This window comes from Paroedura picta, chromosome 5 (genome assembly GCF_049243985.1).
Source record: "Paroedura picta isolate Pp20150507F chromosome 5, Ppicta_v3.0, whole genome shotgun sequence".
NCBI classification, from domain to species: domain Eukaryota; kingdom Metazoa; phylum Chordata; class Lepidosauria; order Squamata; family Gekkonidae; genus Paroedura; species Paroedura picta.
This window is the reverse complement of record NC_135373.1, coordinates 40423150-40442300: the sequence shown is the minus strand read 5'-3', so window position 1 is coordinate 40442300 and position 19151 is coordinate 40423150. Positions and strand designations below refer to the sequence as shown.

Sequence of the window (19151 nt, the reverse complement as noted above, 5' to 3'; positions counted from 1 at the left end):
ATTCTTAATGCATTTTCTGCTTTTGTGATTCCATTTTCTGTAGTGCTTAGGTCATGTCATGATGCTTTACAATCTTTTTGTTTCTAATTTCATAATCCTATTTGGTTATCTTACGCTATCTGACAGCACTGTTTTATATTTTGTAATAAGCCACCTTGCGTCTCGGTGAGGAAGGTGGGCTGTAAAATCAATCCATCAGGCAAAGAGGCCGGCCTGCAATCGTTTATTCTCTGAAATGTTTCATTTAAATGAACATGTCACTTAACTAGAACCTGAAAAACCATATCCTGTGGAGGGGGCTGGGGACAAGCAGACACCCACCTTCCTCAAATAGAAGTTCAAATGTATTTAAATGGTAGATTCCCCTTCTCTACCCTGCCCCCACACAAAGAAACCCTGAAGTATTACCTGTGGCAAACATTTTGCAGTGGCACCTGCTACCTTTTCTCCAAGTGCCTGCAGGCTCGGCAAGGAAGGGGACCAGCTATAGGTGATGTCAACATACCTGAAGAACCTTAACTTGTTTAAGAAGGAGTCCCAACTTTTTGATAGGCAGGAATAAATAAAGTGGAATGACATGCTACGGGCTTGGATTCTCTTTACTGCAGATCAATCTGGCCTGATTGTAAGCCGTGACTTCTTCGGGTAGTAGTATCAATCTGGCCCGCAGGTCTGAAAGGACTATCTTAATATTCCCTCAATGAGCTTTGAATAGCAGGAAAGGGATCTGGCCAAATTCCTGCTGGGGCTTGGGAGAGTTGGTAGATGGATGTTTGCATTGCATGAGATGAAATTACAGTTTTAGACACCAGAAGAGAGAGTCAGAGCGAGAGAGAGAGAGAGAGAGAGAGAGGAGCATCTTGGAGATGCAGGATCTCTCTCCGTTTCTCTCTGGGGTATCTGATGTTAGACAGGGGAACATGCTGCCCTTGAAGAGTGCCTCTGTGCCTCCAATCCAGGGATGTGGAATGGCATAGCATGATCCCAGACGCTAAGCAGGGGTGGTACTTGGATGGGAGACCACCAAGGAAGACTCTGCAGAGGAAGGCAATGGCAAACTGTGGAGGCTATGGAGTTAGAAGGATCTGAAATTCTCTTAGACTGGTGGTAAAGTCCTAATATCCCGAAAGTTAGCAGAGTTCCTAGTTTGTCTGATAAGCACAGTGTGCTGCTGAGTGCATGTGGTCAGAAAACAACAAACGAAGAAAAGCACATTCTCCAAAGTTGTACTTAACTAATATTGGAACTATTTATTAATTCTACACATAAAGAGGTAAAGAGAAGATTCCTATTCTAACCTGAATAGCTGGATGGAGAGCATCTCTGTGCCCACCATATTGCAGGCTTGAGGGATGGAGGAGAAGAGAGAGAAGACTCAGGAACCAGGAAATTACCCTTTAGGGGCAGGTCAGTGAGATCAAAAGGTGAGTGGTCAGTGTTCCTATCTATCTCACTAACTCTATGGTGAAGAGAGTCAAAGTTTGGAGACATCGCACAGAGAATAATATCCAACAGGAAGGCTCTGAGGCAATTGCCTTTTGGACTGAAGAATTCATAATCCCCCCCCCCCGGTATCTCCTATAGACTCTTTATATTCCAAGCACCCACAAGCAAATAAAAAAGAGGGTCACAAGCTTAAATTACAGATTGGTGGCATGTAAGCCACATGATCCCTAATCTGGAAACCTGCTAAACCAATGCTGTGGTAAATAAAAAACCCTGTTTCTTAGATTTTTTGTCTTCACAGACAAGACACAGGGGGAGATGAACAACAAAGGTTTATTTAACAAAAATAAAGCATTAAATAAGGTAAACGTGATTTGTGGATCATTTGCAAGGCAGAGTTGTTCTGTCAACATACAGCTGAGGCCCAATAAGAGTTAACATCTGATCTCCTGCCTACATCTGCATCAACCGGTCGATTACTTGGCAAACTGCATCATGCCCTCCCCGGTCCCGTAGTAGAATTTTATGGACGACATTAGTATAGATTGTATTCTGGACTTTAATGTAAACTAGGTTTTAAATGGTATTTTATTTTGTATTATTATTTTTTAATTCATACAATGTAAGTTAATCACTTGAGACTGGGCAGAATACATATTTAATGAATAAATAAAATATATCATGTAAAACTGGCTCTCCAAAAAAGCAAATAACCCGAGAAGAGTTTTGATTCCTCTTTCTCTGGCCCAGGATATCTCAGCAGGCTCAAGGTTGCTACACACACATAATACTCCCAAATGTAACACTTGTCAATGTGGAAAAATAATTCCTACGCTTCTACCTAGAAGAGTAACAAAATGTAGAATGAATCATCTTCTGACAAAAATGAATTTTAAATATAAACTCTTACTAACTAACCTTATGTTATAGATATATTTAATAATATTCATGGGCCACCGGCTCCCAGATTTCGGGGAACGTCTAAGCAAACCTTCAGGTAGGGCCTGGAGGTCTCCCAGAATTACATCTCATCTCCAAACAACAGAGATCAGTTCCCCTAGAAAAAAATGGCAGCTTGGGAGGGTGGACTCTATAGCAGTGTATCCTCCTGAGGTCCCTCCCCTCCCCAGGATCCATCTCCAGAATCTCTAGGGGCCTTTTCGCACGGGGATCTTTGTTGCAAATTGTTTGCGGAATGAAAAATCTCCATTTAAAATAGTGGAATTCGTCGTTATGCATACCTGCCTTTGTAGTGGAATCAGTTGCGTTTTTTAGCGTTTCCCACAGGCTTCCGGTCTCGGCAGAAATCGCTAGAAAGGAAGCGCTATTGCCAAGCTCGTCCCGCCCCTGGCCGTCAAGCAGCCAATTGGCAGCCGTTAGCATGCTCCCAAACAGCCCCTTTCCCTTTAAGAAAGGTTTTTTTAAAAAAAAAAACAGACCCATAGCAACGAATCTAGGTAGATTCGTTGCAACGGAGAGACCCATCCAGCTGCCTAATGTGAGCTGTCGTTTGATTGTATGATCGTTGGCACGCTGCCTCGAGTGATAAAAAAAAATCCCCCCCCCTCTCACGGGCCCGATTTTCGGCTGAATTAATGTGTAAAAAATAAAGGGACTTTATTTCAGCAAACGGGCTTTTATATGGTTTGTGCTTAGTGACTAAAGGTGAAGGACTGAAGCCAGGGAAGCCTCTAAACAGAAAGAGGCTCGCTGGTGCGTTTATCCCCGCTCACTCGGAGAAAAAAAAATGGCGATTGCTTCGCCGGAAGATCGGAGGAGAGAGCCAGCGGGAGGGACTTTGAAGAACCCGCAACAATGGTAACGCACAGGTCTTTAGCGCTAGTGTTGCAGATTGGTTGCAGGAGTGTATCGCTATCCGGAGGGTGAATCCACTTTTCTGGATTCCCCTGAAAGCACTACAACGAAGCGCTTTTTGCTGATTGGTTTCAGGAGTGTTGCAGGTTGTCTGCGACGTCGTGCGTTAAGGCAAATTAGTAGCGTTTTCAATTAGCAACCATTGTGCTATTTTGAAGCCGTGCGAAATGGCCCTAGGTATTTCTCCACCAAGAGCTGGAGACCCTAGTGGGGTGGGGGCTCTTGGCTTCTTCCAATGGGGGTGGCTCCCACCTACTTTGCACAGGCCTACCCTGGGGACAGCCCCTCCCAAGTCATCAGCCCAATGGCTTGGGCAGCCAAACTGACCACGAGGAAGAGAGCTTGCACTCGAAAGCTCATGCTTTGAATAAATCTTTGTTGGTCTTAAAGGTGCTACTGGACTCTGATTTTATTGTGCTACTTCAACATGGCTACTCATTTGAATCTAATTTCTGCTACTGTTGCACAGTTGGCTGTGTCCCTGATTAAGTCAGTGTTTGGGTGACACAAAAGAGAGCTACGCATTTTTCCGTGGGCTGCAGGCTTGCTGGGGGAACAAGTCTGAGGCAGAACACAATGGGAACAACTCCCCCATTCTGGCAAAAGGAGGGTTGATCCTTATCTACTTTCCACATTAGAGGAGCCATCTCCCTGGGGGGATATTTGTCAGAAGATGGTTAAGGATGAGCAAATTTCTTCCTAAGCCTTCCAAGCTGTCTCAGAGGACAAGCATGAAGATTTTCACATTACCGTTCTAAACCGGATGTTATTCGTTACGGGCCCGATTTGGAGTGAAGTAACACAGGAATGGGGATTTCAGACAGCTAATTTCCTCCTGTTAATGAGCCATCTCATTTCATACATTGCTACTTTCCCTCCCTCCCTTTTTTGGCCTTCTGTGGACTTAAAAAAAAAAACCAACGTTCTAAGTTGAGCATTAAACCAACATAACACTTCAGTGCTATAGTGGCACCACTGAGATGCCATGACTCCACTGACTCAGTGGAATCAAGGTATCTCAATGGTGCTGCCATAGGACTTGGTTTTGCGTTACAATGCTCAACTCAGGACATTAACAAAATGTCTGCAGGACAGCACATGGTGGAAAAGGGTGGCGGGGGTGGGTAAAGGGTATTGTAGGAAGTGTTACGGACATTTTAAATGGCACACCACAACAATTCAGAAATGCAACAAGGGGTAGAAAACAGAACAAAGCCGTTTGTAGTGGCTCAACTACACTTTGCTAACCCGACACAAGCAGGTCAATAAACTCTGCTAGCAGCCGATTACCGAAACTTGAATGGATGTCCCGAATCAGTGATTCTGTCAATTCAAATTTCACCGAATCAGGAAAAAGCGAATCTGAAAAGTATCGGACCTTTTCCCAGTGCACATTCCTAGTAAAAAATGAAAGCCTGAAGGCTAAAAAATGAGTCTGGTTCCTAAATGACCTTGACCGGCTCCTTGAGCCAAAGAAAATTTATCAAAGCCTGCTACAGCTTAAAGATTTCTTACCCTTTTTGAAGAGCCATATTGGTTCAGTACAGAGTCTCACATCAGTGCCAGACCCTTGATTTAGATGATTTATCTCCACCCTTTCTTCACTAATTCCTTTCCATGACTCTTGCCAGGTCATTAATTTGGCCCTTAGCCCCGGTGGGCAGGAGGTCTCAGCCTCACATTGATTAAGTCATTTTATGGCACATTCCCTCCCCATGCATTTGGCAGAAATATTTCTGGTGCTTGGGATCCAAGATGGGGGCGGTAGTGGTGGTCCAGTCCCTTATCTGGATTGGATTAAAGTCCTCACCTGTTCCAGAAGGCTTTGGACTTAGACTGTTACGGGGATTTACTTGTTGGCACGTCTGCCTGAAAACTAGCTTCTCTTATTGTAGTACTGAAAAGTGTTTTGCCACTGACCTGGATGGCCCCGGCTAGCCCGAAGTCATCAGATCTCAGAAACTAAGCAGGGTTGGCCCTAGTTTGTACTCGGAGAGGAGAGGTCCAAAGTAGTCCAGTGCTGCTACCAAGAGGCAGGCAATGGCAGACTACCTCTGTTTGTCTTTTGCCTTGAAAACCTAATGGCATTACCATACTTTGGTTGCGATCCCCTACCCCTACCCCTACCCCTTTCCACTCCCGTGGTGTTTCAGCTTATATTGTTTAATTTGGTTCTTGAACCACTCTGAGGACTAGCTCTGGTGGAAGGGTGGCTGACAACACGGACTAAACAAACCATCGATTAGTGAATCTTCCAGAATCCAATTACTCTAACTCTCTTTCTCTCCGTCTCGGACCAAACACCATGGCAGGGCTAATGCGTGTGCATTATTTTACTCCAAGTGTTGGAAAAGTCTGAAGCCAAGCATCTTGTTTGATTTCAAGGAAGCGTTGCTGCCAACAGGCTGAAGTTAACGCGTGTCTTGAAAAGAGAAATGGAACTCCTTTTGACGTACTCCTCCAGTCATTATCTCTACCTTGGAAAATGGGAAAGTTGCCTCAGTCTTCAGCAATGCCCTGTCTGTCTCTGTGATCGGGCAGAGCAAAGTAACAGACTGAAGACAAAACAAAGAAACCCCCCCCCATCTATGTGTATCTTGTGGACAGGTTGTAAACAAAGACAAATTCAGGTAAGACAAGAATATCAATGGTTAAACAGAGCCTCCAGTTTTACTGGCAGCGGTTTTGAACAAACAAAATAATATTTAGCATTTCTATTTACATTTTGGTGTTCAATGCGAAGCACAAGCATGGTGACCAGACGCTTGCTGGAACCAACAGAAGTTACATTCACTTAGTAAGGATTCTCCATGCTGCACCAGCTTTCCCTGCATGTTCCTTTACTCACCTGTCCTAGTGCTACTGGAGGGCTTTTTCAGACTTAAAAAATGGGGTACTTGCTAGAGTGCTACACCTTAGTGATACAACAATTGCTGATTTTTTTAAAGCCTCTGTGATGCAGGTTAGGGCAGGGATGGGGGCTAGGGGAGTGAGGAAAGACAAATAATATGGATGCGGGGAGGACTTGCAAAAGTACACACTTTCCCACCCAAACAAGGTACACACAGGCTCTGTCTGCTATTTTTTCTGAATGATTCCCAGGTTTGGGTAGGATCAGAGCATAGCAGGGTGAAGCCGGGATAGCAGACCACTGGGAAATGCTGTCTATGAAGCCTCCAAAGAAAACCTGCTCCCATTCGGGCACCCAGCCAAAAACAAACCTCTGTGGGGAAGCAGCCAAGGATGGGGAGCTGTTGTAGTGGCTGATTTTTTTTTCAGCAGCACTTCCCAGAAGCTTTGGAAGACAGTTATGAGCCCAATTCTGTCATATCTTCGAAGCTAAGCAGGGATGGCCCTGGCTAGTATTTGGACGAGAGACCTCCAAGGATTTGTGTGGTAGTTCATCCAAAGAACACTAGGGGTCAGGACGTGAAGGCAGGCAGTGGCCAACCACCTCTGAACATCCCTTGCCTGGCTGCCAGGCAGTCCTCGGATCTCCCGGTCACACTACACTACAAACACCATTCTGTTCCACATAATACATTTCTGATAAGGCCCTGGAGAAAGAGCATGTCTCATGGCTTAAGTGCCACTCAGCGCTTAACACCCACTCAGGGTGGCTGTCCCGCCCCTGAGTGCCTCCTCCTCCTCCATCCGGCTTGCCTGTCTGTCCAGCAGCCATCCAATCGCCTACCGTCCCCCACCCTGACCACCCCCTCCTCCTTCCACTTCCCTCTGAGGCTCAGAGGCTGCAGATCCCTGCCACGTGAGAGCTGCCCCTCCCTCTGAGTTCCCTTTCCAGGAGCCTCCAGCCTGCAGTTTTTCCAGGTCCTAGGGGGAGGGAGAGGCCACCCGCATCGTTCTTCCACCCACCCCCTATCCAACAACTGTTGTATTCCTAAATGCAACAGGCTTGGCCCCTAGTAAATACATAATAAATAGTAAGAACGTCAGAAGAGCCCTGCTGGATGAGACCAGTGGGCCATCTAGTCCAGCATCCTGTTTTACACCATGGTCAAACTTGCCCCGGAGGACCCTACAACAACAACAACAGGGCATAGAAGCTGAGACCTTCCCCAGATGCTGCCTCTGAATGCAGAGGTTCTCTTTAGACACTATGGCTATGAATGGCTCTCTCCCCCTGCATCCTGTCTACCCCTCTTTCTAAAGCTGGCCATGGCCATGGCCATCACCAGGCAGGGATCACCCTGGGTGTCACAGCAGAGCCACAAGCCACAAGGGCAAAACTGACCCTGGCTGGGCAATTGCTTTCGGAAGTGGGAAATGTAGCATCCCTGTGTCAACTCCCATAATCACAGGCTGCAAAGCAGCTGCAGCCACAGTTTGCTGCTCAGGGTTTTTATAAAGGGACAGCACAGCTTCTGAAAAAATTGCTCCCAAGGGATGTTGCGAAGTGTCTGGGCTGCAACATCTGGCTCTTGCTTTGCTGCCAGACGCATTTTAAAAAACCCTTAAAAGGAAGCCTATGGGTCTGCGTGGGCCTTGGGATGCCCTTGGGCCTGTCAGCTGAGTTTCTTTCTAAGCAGCTAAAGGGAAGCACAAACTATTCATGAATGGTTGCCACTGAAACTTCACCTAAAGTGATACTGAATTTGCTGGTTGCTCTTCAGGAGGAACATCAAAGAAACTTCAGGAAGGATTAGCAATATTTCTTAAATGGGGAAGTGTGAGAAGCCCCTTATATTCCTCAATTAGCTCTGGATTTTGCCTAAATGGACGTTCGCACAGAGATTGGCAGTTTCCTTATGAGTCACAGAACCTGAGGAATTTCAGGGGAAGCCAAAAGAATTGGAAGGCAACAACAACAAAAAACTTGAAAAGGAGGAAGGAGCATGGAGGGGAATTGTACATAGCCAGGATCTAGACAGGTAAACAAGGCTGCCACTCATTGGTGGATATGAAGAAACTATCCAGGCATCTGTTCTTCTTCAAAAGAAACTGAAGTCTGGTTGCATGCATCTAGTCCTTAGTGATACCCTTCTTCAAAAGAAACTGGCTTTCCTTTGGATTGCTCTCCACCCATAACAGAACGTTGCAATGCAGTGAATACAATACAAACAACAACAGACCTTCTGTGTATTCCCAGTAACTTTCCCCGTGGTCACAATGGGAAGCTGTGCCACAACTGCAAAATGAAATAACATTTCCAATCTCACTCCTACCGGATCAGTCCCCTTTCCTAAGGAAGCCACTTTTTAAAAACACTTATGGTTGAGGTTGGCTTCATTTTCATGCCAGCTCTCTAAAATGGCATCCTTCCCTCCCCTCTCCCTCATTACCCACACATGCTCATGACCTATTGAAGCATTTTTATCACATTCTTCTGCCAAAGGTGGCAGCTGCCACGGTACCGAGGGGGAGGACCCTGGGGGAAAGCAGGAAGTACAAACGGGGCAGTGAGCACGAGGCGTCTGCTGTTTACAGCGGCCTTAGCCAGCTCCTGGGAAAAACAAGCCCGTAAGTCAGGAAGATGGAATGTCCCTCAATTTTATTCTTTATGGAGGTTTGGAAGAGGAGTGAGTGAGGAGCTGAGGAAAGCACAGAGCCTCTTCAGACGTCCTCCAGAAGACAAAAACAGGAGCAATGCAAGAAAATATGTGTATACTCGGGGCAAAGCTTGTTGTACCCCCAGAATACAATGGGCACTAGGCCCTCCAGGTGGGGGAAGGAAGGAAGGAAGGAAGGAAGGAAGGAAGGGATGTAAAGGGGGAAAGGAAGACAGAGAGAAACAGAAAAAGAAAGACAAAAACGACAGGAAGAACAAAACAGGGAGGGAGGGAGGGAGAGAAGAAGAAGAAGAGAGTAAAGGAGAAAGGAAGGGGGACTCTCCCCATTCGACCACTGGCGAAGCCTCCCTGGCTCCCCCTCTCCCACACCCAGGCAGGCACCATCGACACCTGTCAAGAGCGTGGCAGGGCTATCCCGGGCGTAAGGAGGCATGCACAGGACCTTCTGTCCTTTCTTGGGGCTGGCTGGTCTGCAGCCCAATCTCTCCTGGCCACTGGTGCAGCCACCCTGCCAGGCCATCTCACCTGACTGCCAGCTCTTTGTGTGGGTGGAAGGGGGAGGGGAAGGCAATCCAGGACGGAGTGTCCCCTATCTGATTGGCCCTCCTTGAGGGCCAATCAGGGAGGTGGAGGCAGTCAGAGGTGGGGTGACTCCTGCCTGATTGGTTTTTCAGGGCGTGACCCCCCTGGGTGGTCTAATCAGGTAGGCGTTGAGTTGGTCAGAACTCCTCCCACAACCTCAATCACATTTTATTATATGTTACAGATTACAGATTGAGAGAAAGGCAAAAGAAGTAGCCACTGACAGGGACTGGAAGTACTACATAATTGGCCAGTGAAACCTATGGCCCCAAGATGCTACACTGGCGGTCAGTGTACTTTTTGAGAGTATTTGATAAATGCATGGCCTTTTGGTGGCTACTGTCAGGGCTAAGCCAGAGTCCAGATTCAGATTCAGAAAATAGGGGTGGATTTTGCAGCCAGGCATGCAGCCGGTCTTACAAAATATCATGCTCTAGCAGTAGTGCCTAACTGAGCTGTGAAATGTATTGCTGCAAGATACTCTGACAACTACCAGTGATCTTTTTGAATGCATCCCAGTTTGGCAAAAGTGATATTCTTGGAGAATCCCTTGGTCATTCTTTGGCTTCAGTCTTGTGCATCATGTTCCACTCCACTATGCTATTTACAAGGGAAAAGCGGAGGACAGGGAATCTACTGAAGCAACGTGCTCTCCTTGCCCTGTCCTATTAATGACACACGTCATCCCTCTGGGCCCCATTTGGCTGAATATCTTTACAAAACTACTTCCTGATTGAAATGACACCACAGGCCGGGTTTTCTCAACCAGAGTTTCATGAAGCCCTGGGGTTTCTTGATGGCCCTGAAAAGGTTTCCTGAACGGGTGGGAGTTAAGTAATTTTAACATATTTTTAAAAATTTGCTAAACATTTATCGGGTGACATGACCATATATGGCAGGGGTGGCCAAACTGTGGCTCTTGACATCCATGAACTACAATTCCCATGAGCCCCTGCCAGCCCATGCCTGAAGAATGGTTCAGGGGTTTCTCAATGGCAAAAAAGTCGAGAAAGGCTGCCATAGGCTGTACATTGGCAAAGTGTACCCTTTTTCACCGTGAGTGATTCTTTGAGAAGAGTGAAAAAAGCCTAGCATCCTATAGTCCAGGAGAGGCCAAATTGTGGCTCTCCAGAGGTCCATAGACTACAATTACCATGAGCGCCATGCTGGCAGGGGCTCATGGTAATTGTAGTCCACAGACATCTGGAGAGCCACAGTTTGGCAACCCCTGCTGTATCCTACGAATGGTGATCAAAGTGTGGGTGGAGGGAACAAAAATATGGACCAGTGGTGGTGACCATGCTGTGCACACAAAACCCAGCTATCAGGTAGCAGATGTTGAGGAAGACTTGGGACCATGGAGAAATGGTACCACAACAGGAACCAACAGTATTGAGCAAGGTGGACTAATGATGTGACACAGAAGAGGGAAGAGGAAGATCTGGAGGAAGATGGAAAGAGTCGACAAGAAAACTGGCAGCCACAGCAAAAACACTTAAGCTCCCTGCCTCCCCCCTCCTTGGAAAATTGCAAGACATGAATTAAAGCTAGCGGGAGCTCATGAATGTGCTTGGCATGGGAGCGGCGGCCACAGAGTAAAGGCAGAAGCCTGTGGCTGAGGAACCATGACAGATTGCTTCCCTACGGGCGTCATGTTGGGGGGCGCCAAGGGCCTTGGGGCTCTCCTGGCTCCACGAGCCTCTTCTCTCACCCTGACCGACCCCCTTCAACTGTGTGCATCTATATTTCTTTGCAATGGGGAGGATAATTGAAAATTGTTTCCTCTTTATGCTGAAGCTGCGATAGTCCCATTGTGCAATCGTAAGATTTCACACGGATGCTTCAGGCCCTATGCTCTAGGGGGGCAGACACCTGCCTGTTTTGCTGAGCCGATAGAAACAGAAGCACAGACATTGAACGCTTGTGCTGCTTAGAGTGCACCAAATAAGACTGTTGAATGGGGGAAGAGGCAACACCAGGCACAAGGCTAGTTTGAAAAAGTGTGTGTGTGTGTGTGGGGGTCTTTTTCTTGATCTGAAGCCTACACGTCTCCTAGAGAGCTGAAAAATATCACTCTGGAACAGTTTTGTATAGAATGAATGCTGAAATGGTCATGTTCAGTCTGAGAGAGATTTTGGTGCAACAGATCACAGTTTATTGCCCTACCAATGGGAAAGAAATGCCTATTTTCTCTGGAGATATGAAATGAGCAAAACCTTCACTCTGAGGCCCATTCCGCACACATAGGATAATGCACTTTCAATATGCTTTGGCAGCTGGATTTTCCTGTGCGGAACAGCAAAATCTACTTCTAAAGTGCATTGAAACTGCATTATCAATTTTGTGCAGAATGGGCCTGAGTTTTTAAAGCCCCTCCACACCCCTGTAGAGAATAGGCAGGAAGTGGGGAAGTCAGTTCAGCTGCTTTCCAGACTGACTTCAGCCTACCTTCACACAAATGCTAATAGATATAGATAATGGGATGGTCAAGTCCCTCCCCCCTTCAAGCAGGGGGCAGAAATTTGGAGGGGTTAAATAGTAGGGAGACTTCAGGAAGGGAATTTCTGGAGACTACAGAAAAAGCCGTTCTGACCCAGCCTGACCTGGTCAGTGGGTGGGGAAAAGAGAGGTGATAAAACTCAGGGGAATAGGGAGGAAAGTCTCTTTGGTGCTGGGTCCATCAGAGCTGACAGGACTTTGAACTGAGATGGCCATGTGTTGGCCTTGACGGGTGAAGAAGGCTTCAAGGTAATGGAACCTTTGTAGAGATCTGAAACTTCCTAAGCTAAGAAGCTAGCCCTATATTTTAATATCTGAGAGGAGGACAGAGGAATTGCATTTTACGCATTTCTCTTGAATCCCTTGCTCAATCTGGTGCTGTGCTAAAACTATGTCTGTGCATTTTCTTTTAAAAAATACTTTATAACTTTTGATGCTGGTGGTGGTTTTCAGTACCACTTAGCTCTCCATGGTCTTGGACACACTATTTTAAAAGAAGCGCCAGGAGGAAGGAAGGTAGTTGGCTATTGGCAGCAAACTGTCCCCATGATGAACAGGCTCTGGGCACAATAAAATCAGAGTCCAGTAGCACCTTTAAGACCAACAAAGATTTATTCAGGGCATGAGCTTTCGAGTGCAAGCACTTTTTGTCTGGGCAGCAGGAGATTAGATCTAAACCAAGGCAAGATCTGGGAAAGGAAGCTGGGAGTATTGACCTTCCCAACAGGCAATTCCTTACAAAGGTCAAGAGAGAAAGAAAAGCCTCTCCAGGGGTTGGGTGGAACAGGCCCATTCGGCTACATCTCCCACTGACAGTTACATCCTCTTCCCAATCAAGCATTAAAATGAAAATTACCATTACAGGTTTGCAGTGAAAGATGAGGCTGGGGTTTCCAGACAACATGTGAAGTGCCCTTTTCTCTGCAGTTCCTGGCTACCTGCCCTTTTCCCATCTTTCCCTTGGCCCTCCCTCCCTCCCTCCCTTACTTACTTACTTCCTTCCTCACATTCCTCTGTGCTGGGGGTGGACTGGCCCTTTAAAGCTGAGCCAAGAGCAAGCTGAACCAAGAGGTTCCTTCACTGTCCTCTGCACTGCAAGGGCTGCTCATCTGAACTTGCTCTACCACTCTCCTGGTGCTGCTCTGAGTTTATCCATTTTACAGCTTCCCTTCTCCTGCCCGTCCTCTGCTCTTCTGTCTTCCCAAGCCTCCTCTTCCCAAGCCATTCCTTTCCTTGGCCTTTCTGCCTGTGCTTCTGAGAGCAGCTGAGCCAAGGACAGCCATAGACCCTTCTGCCTGCAGACTGCCCCATCCTTCTGTGATATCAGAGCAGCTCAGCCAATGAATCCCACAAGCTACCGCAGCCATCACAGCCCATGTCTGAAATCCAGATCAACGCACTGCAAAGGATCTGGTGCAGACAGAAGGCTGCAAGAGCATCTCTTCCAAATTCTGCTTGGAGTCTGTTTCCTCCCAATATCCTAGCAATACTCAAAATGGCTCAAGGAACTGGGAAAGAAAAGAAGGAAGAACTTGCCTCAATTAATTATTCATCACCTGCCTGAATATTATTCCCTTTTATGATGTAGGTGCTGGGCATCAAAAAAAAAAAATTTGATCAGCAACCCCCACACGTAGGAGCCTAAGGCTTCCAGAATAAACTATGTGCACTTAGCAGGAGGCATGTGATGACACCCACATGAGATGGGCTGGTCTGATACTGCATTCTTGCGACACTTCTCAGAGGCAGAAAAGTTTAGAATGTGGCTGTTTGAAAAAAATTCTGGTGTTCAGCTTTTGCACTGACACAATTGGGAAACAAAGGAACAACAAAAATTAAAAATGAATTGGAAGGAGGGGGTCAGAAGACGTGTCGGAAAATGGATTAGGATTAGGATGCAGTGCCAAACACATGATTACTATGTGAAGTTGCTGGCAAAAGTCCCATGCAGTTCTGCAATAGCAGTCTTCTGCTTGGAAAGCTGCCCTCACTAAGCCTCTGAGTGCAAAGCTATCTGGCTTTCATGCACCATCATAAAAATAGGTTTAATTACAAGAACAAGAAGAGTTGGATTTTATATCCCACTTTTTAACACCCTGAAGGAGGATCAAAATGGCTTGCAATCTCCTACCCTTCCTCTCCTTTCAACAGACACCCTGTGAAGTAGGTGAGAGAGCTCTGAGAGAACTGTGACTGGTCCAAGGTCACCTAGCAAGCTGCATGTAGAGGAAGGAGAAATCAAACCCACCTCTCCAGATTAGAGGCTGCCGCTCTTGACCACAAGAGGATCGCCTAAGAAAGCACCCAGGGCTTGGCTCCCTTCCCTCACAGGCTCCAGTTCCAGGCCCTCCCCCTTCTTCCCAGCTGACACTAGCTGGCTGCTTTAACTCTCGCAGGCAATCGAGTGGAACAGGCTGGCAGTGGAGGGGGATGTGGCAAGAGGTGGGATAGCTTACCTGACTGGCCATCTGTTGGACAGACGGACAATCGGTGGTGTGACAGCCTAACTGATTGGCTGTTCATTGGACGGACGGCCAATCAAGTACGCGATGAGTCCCAACTCCTCCCACCATCCCTGTCCAGCTTTAATTATGGTACAGATTAAAGATTAATTGTAATATTTTAACTATATCATTATTATAATACTTGCATCTCTCCTTGGATTTTCTGGGTAGTATCTGAGCCCTGTATACAATATACAACAAACATGCGCCCGCACACATGTGAGAAAGAGCCGATGCACATTTGCTTTAAAACCAGAGGTCATTTACTGGATAAATAAGGGGCTGAAAGGGCCTGTTTCAGCTGTACAAACATTGTATTAAGAATTGCACAGAAGCCCCCATAGGAGATTACGTTGGTGTTCCACTCACGCAAAACGGGAGAACATGCGCCCACATGGAAAATCCACATATTGCCCTATTCGTATGATATAGCATACTACAGCAATCTTGCAAATCACACTCCTGAAACACACAGCTGGTGGGCTCCCATGAATCGACCAGCAGCATAAACTCTACAGAGGGCTAAAGAACATGCAAAGAAAATTTAAGGGTGTACGCTGAACACAGATTGTCTGCATGTTTTCCTGCAATGTGAAATACAGGACTTAGAATGTAAGGATTACTCAGCGCATTAGCCTTATTTGTTTAACAGTTTCTTGTTTAACATTTTCATTAATGAGGCAACTGAGGGTATATTGATCAGATCTGCAGATGACACTAAAATGGGCAGGGTGCCTAATACCCCAGAGGAAAGGAGTACTTTTCAAGGAGATCTGGATAGATTGGAAAATTGAGCCACAGCCAACAGAGGGAGAAGCATTTGGGTAGTGATAATGTGATGCATAAATATATGATGGGGGCTCAATGGCTTACATGTGTCATGGATTTAGGAATTCTGGTGGACAATAAACCGAATATGAATCAACAGTATAATATGACGGCTAAGAGGAGAGCCAGCATGGTGTAGTGGTTAGGAGTGGCAGCTTCTAATCTGGTGAGCTGGGTGTGATTCCCTGCTCCTCCACATGCAGCCAGTTGGGTGACTTTGGACTCGTCACAGCACTGAGAAAGCTGTTCTGACTGAGCAGTGATATCAGGGCTTTCTCAGCCTCACCTCCCTCACAGGGTATCTGTTGTGGGGAGAGGAAAGGGAAGGCGACTGTAAGCCGCTTTGAGACTCCTTTGGGTAAAGAAAAGTGGCATATAAGTACCAGCTCTTCTTCTTCTTCAGTAATATCAGGGCTCTCTCAACCTCACCCACCTCACAGGGTGTCTGCTGTGGGGAGAGGAAAGGGAAGGTGATTGTAAGCCACTCTGGGACTCCTCATAGAGAAAAGCGTCATATAAGAACCAACTCTTCTAATGTGATAATGTGATTGGTGGTCTCTCCTGGGTCTGTGTGATTCTGATTCTGTACAGATGCTCCATTCATGATAACTGAGAGCCCACTAACTGTACATGTTGAGAATGCACAATCCCTGTGATGCACCTGTTCCCGCATGATCACTGCGTCATGCGAATTGGGCAATGTGTGGATTTTTCAGGTGTGTACTCAGACTCCTGACTTAGTCTTGCAGTTCATGGGAACGTAGCCTCTGCAGAGGGCTGTGTACAAAAAAAAAATACACCATGCCCTGACTGTGCTCTATACCAAGCTGTAGTGTTCAGAAATAAGCCGGTTACAAACATTTGGTCCTCAGGCCACGTTTGGGAGAACAGAGTGCCTCCTCCTAGAATACAGACATTTGCCCAAACTGGAGCACAGAAATGGAGAGCAGCCTTTGAGGTGAGCTGACAGATATCGTTGCATCTGGTTATAAGCCAGAGAGGGTGCCGAGCTCACTTTTTATAGTAGCACGGACAGCTCGAGACTCTCTCAAGGGACTGCCGGAAGCAAAATGCCAGCAGCTGTGAGGGCAGCTATCAATCACGGGAAAGTGTTGCTGAACATACACCTTGTAGCTCTTCTCCCTGCCAATGGGAGATGGCAGCACATTCATTCAGCATTGGCACTGGGTGTCTCGTGCCTTTCACATCTGAATTTTCCCCTCCGGAGTCCTGGAATTCACCTGACAGCTCCCCCAAGGCCCCCCACTTCCTACTGTCAGACCCCCGCTGACTTCCTCAATGAACACACTTGGCATCATCAGCAAAAGCAACTTAATGAGGGAGCAATACGAAGCTCATGATGATCCTTGCTGAAACTGATTCGATAGGCAATACAGTGATCCACAGAAGCCCCGAAACCTCACCCCCATCTGATAACAACTGCACAAAGGAGGAAGCGACACAAAGCAATAAAAACAATTACGGTCAGTTAACATTCCCAGGCCTGCTCTGCATTGGCCGATGGCGATACACAGAATAACAAGACCAAATGAGGCTGACAACCAGGCAGATCCTCACATCTGGGCTGGGATGAATCCTCCTTGCTCAAATTTTTCTTGTAGATTTGAGAAGCTCTCACTTCCAGTCTTTGCTCCAAAAACGGTGCAAAAATGGGGAAGTGACATCATGACACCACTTTGAGTTGTACAGTGGTGGTGTGACATCACTTCCAGGTGTGAACAGAAGTGACACTGAGACAGCTTTCTCAGTGCTGTGGTGGGCCCAAGGTCACCCAGCTGGCTGCACGTCGGGGAGAAGCAGGGAATAGAAACCCGGCTTGCCAGATAAGAAGTCTGCGCTTCTAACCACTACACCAAGCTGGCACCAAGAAACCTTAATGTGATTGCATGCACGGTTGCATCAAGATGGTTTCGGTACTATGTGTTACTAAATATGCCCATGCTGCCTTGCACCACAGTATGCACTGAGCCACACAGGATCAGACCTGTGGCCCATCGAGTCCAGCACCCTGCCTCACACATAGTAGCCCTGGAGGACCAACAGACATGGCACAGAGGCCAAGGCCTTCCCCGATGCTCCCCCCTAGAACCAGGATCCAGAAATGTACTACCTGAAGATGAAGCTTTCCTTTAGTCACCATGCCTAGTAGGAACAGATGGACTTCTCGTCGTCTTTGAATCCCCCCCCTCAAAGCCATCTACATTCATGGCTGTTACAAGATTCACTGGCAGCGAATTCTATGACCCAATTAGAAAAACTTCATTTTGTCTGCCCTGAACCTACTGCCCATCAAATGTATGGGGAGGGGGAGAGGAAAGTTCCATCTACTTTCTCCACCCTGCCCATAATTGTATTAAAAATGTACAATGCAATGCACACAATGCACAAATGTGCACATCTGCACTGATAATTCAAGTTTAAAACATGAATGAACCAAAGCAACCAACATTTGGACATCAGGGGTGGGGGTTCAGGAGCATTCCTAGAGGGAATCAAGCTGGATTCCTAGGATGGGCCTCCAGCTCATGTTGGGAAATTCCTGGAGATTTGGGGACTAGGGAGGATGGGGTTTGGTGAGGGGAGGGAACTCACAAGGTGTAATGTCACCCTCTAAAGCAGTTATTTTATTCAGGGGAGCTGATCTTTGCAATTCTTTGTAATTCTGGGAGATCTGCAGGCACCACCTGGAAGCTAGCAACCCTACCCTGGGCAGTGCCTCATGTTAAGCTTGAGCTACTGTCCTATGCACTTGCAGGCTGATATGGATCAGCTTCCCACAATGAATGGGGGACTCTCCACAGTGGGGAAAGAAGGGTACTTGAGAACCAGCTTGATGTCGTGAATAAGAGCGGCAGCCTCTAGTCTGGAAAAACGGGTTTGATTCCCCACTCCTCCTCCACAAGCAGCCAGCTGGGTGACCTTGGGCCAGTCACAGTTCTCTCAGAGCTCTCTCCGCCTCACCTACCTCACAGGGTGTCTGTTCTGGGATTGCAAGGTGCTTTGAGACTGCTTCGGGTAGTGAAAAGTGGGGTATAGAAACCATCTCTTCTTCTTGTCTTTTCTAAAGTATATCAACCTGAACAGATCTATGGTCACCAGGTGCTTTTATAGCAAAGGTCAGTAGAACCTTGCTATTTCCCCACAGGATAACTTAACAAGATGGTTATGGGTTTGTAAAGCTGAGGGAAAGAAAATGGATCCTTCGATCTTTCAGGAGTGGCCAAACAGTGGCTCTCCAGATGTCCATGGACTACAATTACCATGCACCTTTGCTATCAGGGGCTCATGGTAATTGTAGTCCATGGACATCTGGAGAGCCACCGTTTGGTCATCCCTGTGCCCTACCTACCACCAAGTCCACTGGCAGATACCATCCCAATTGTTTTGGATTCGATTTTTGTGCATGGCCAATGCTTTTGCCTCCCCTGTTTCATTTTGGGGCTGGAAATACCCCCATACAATCGAGGCTGACATTTGAATCCGCAAACTCGGAGGACTTCAGCAGCCATTTCATTTGGATGTCATTCCGGTTGCTTAGTTGGCATCTTAATTAATGACAGAGCGCAGCTTGAGTTCGTTAAGAGGCAAACATTCATTCAAGCAGAATTATGACTTTGCCTAAGATGCAAAAAAAAAAAAAAAATGAAACGTGTACACAGACAAACCACAATTCCCTTCATAGAGGATGCAGATGCTATATTCTGTTCTGTCCCAGAAATCGAAATCCAACCTTCACCCCAGTCTTATTTTGATTTCAGGAGCATTCTCTGCTAGGTAATAATGTGACTCAATCATGGCACTCAGCCTGCAGCCCCTGACAGACATCAGAGCTCTGGGTCAGCCATTTTCTGCCGTCATGTCTCTCTTA

The 19151-nt window shown here is 46.8% G+C and overlaps 1 protein-coding gene across 6 annotated transcripts in view; it reads right to left on the bottom strand.

The window, feature by feature from the left end:
* COL16A1 (collagen type XVI alpha 1 chain) overlaps window positions 1-19151 on the bottom strand; it is a 168348-nt gene that overhangs the window by 140420 nt on the left and 8777 nt on the right. The gene's annotated exons all lie outside the window — the stretch shown is intronic.